A 484-nucleotide genomic window follows, 5' to 3' on the forward strand; every position below is an offset into this window, starting at 1 on the left:
TATATATATACATATATATACCTTATGTCATAAGAATTTAGAAGGTTTTGGAATATGTAATAATCCTTTATAGAAATTGTAAATTTCAGAGCAAATATATATCATAGAGGGGGAGAGACAAGCAAGTGCAGGTATGGTTGTTTACTTAAGGATTTTGCTTCCTAACACTATTTTTTTGAGTTTAGTTCAATGTGTACTGCTACATGATGTAAGTCTCTTTTTTATAGCTGTGGGCCAAATGAAAGCTTTGTGCATAGGTTTGTTAGATGAAACTTCACAATGACCAATAGTCGTAGATAAGCAAAGTCATAGTTTTCCAGTATTCCTTAGAAACATCATCTTGCCATTATCTGGCTTGCTGAAAATAAGAGCAGCCAAGGTAAGAGCAACTGACCATAGAAGACCTACCACAACAAATTCCAGCTGACCCATGCAAGGAAAATAAAGGTGATGTATATAAATACACACACACAAACATACATAT

Source organism: Octopus bimaculoides, chromosome 7 (assembly GCF_001194135.2).
Source record: "Octopus bimaculoides isolate UCB-OBI-ISO-001 chromosome 7, ASM119413v2, whole genome shotgun sequence".
Classification (NCBI taxonomy): Eukaryota; Metazoa; Mollusca; class Cephalopoda; order Octopoda; family Octopodidae; genus Octopus; species Octopus bimaculoides.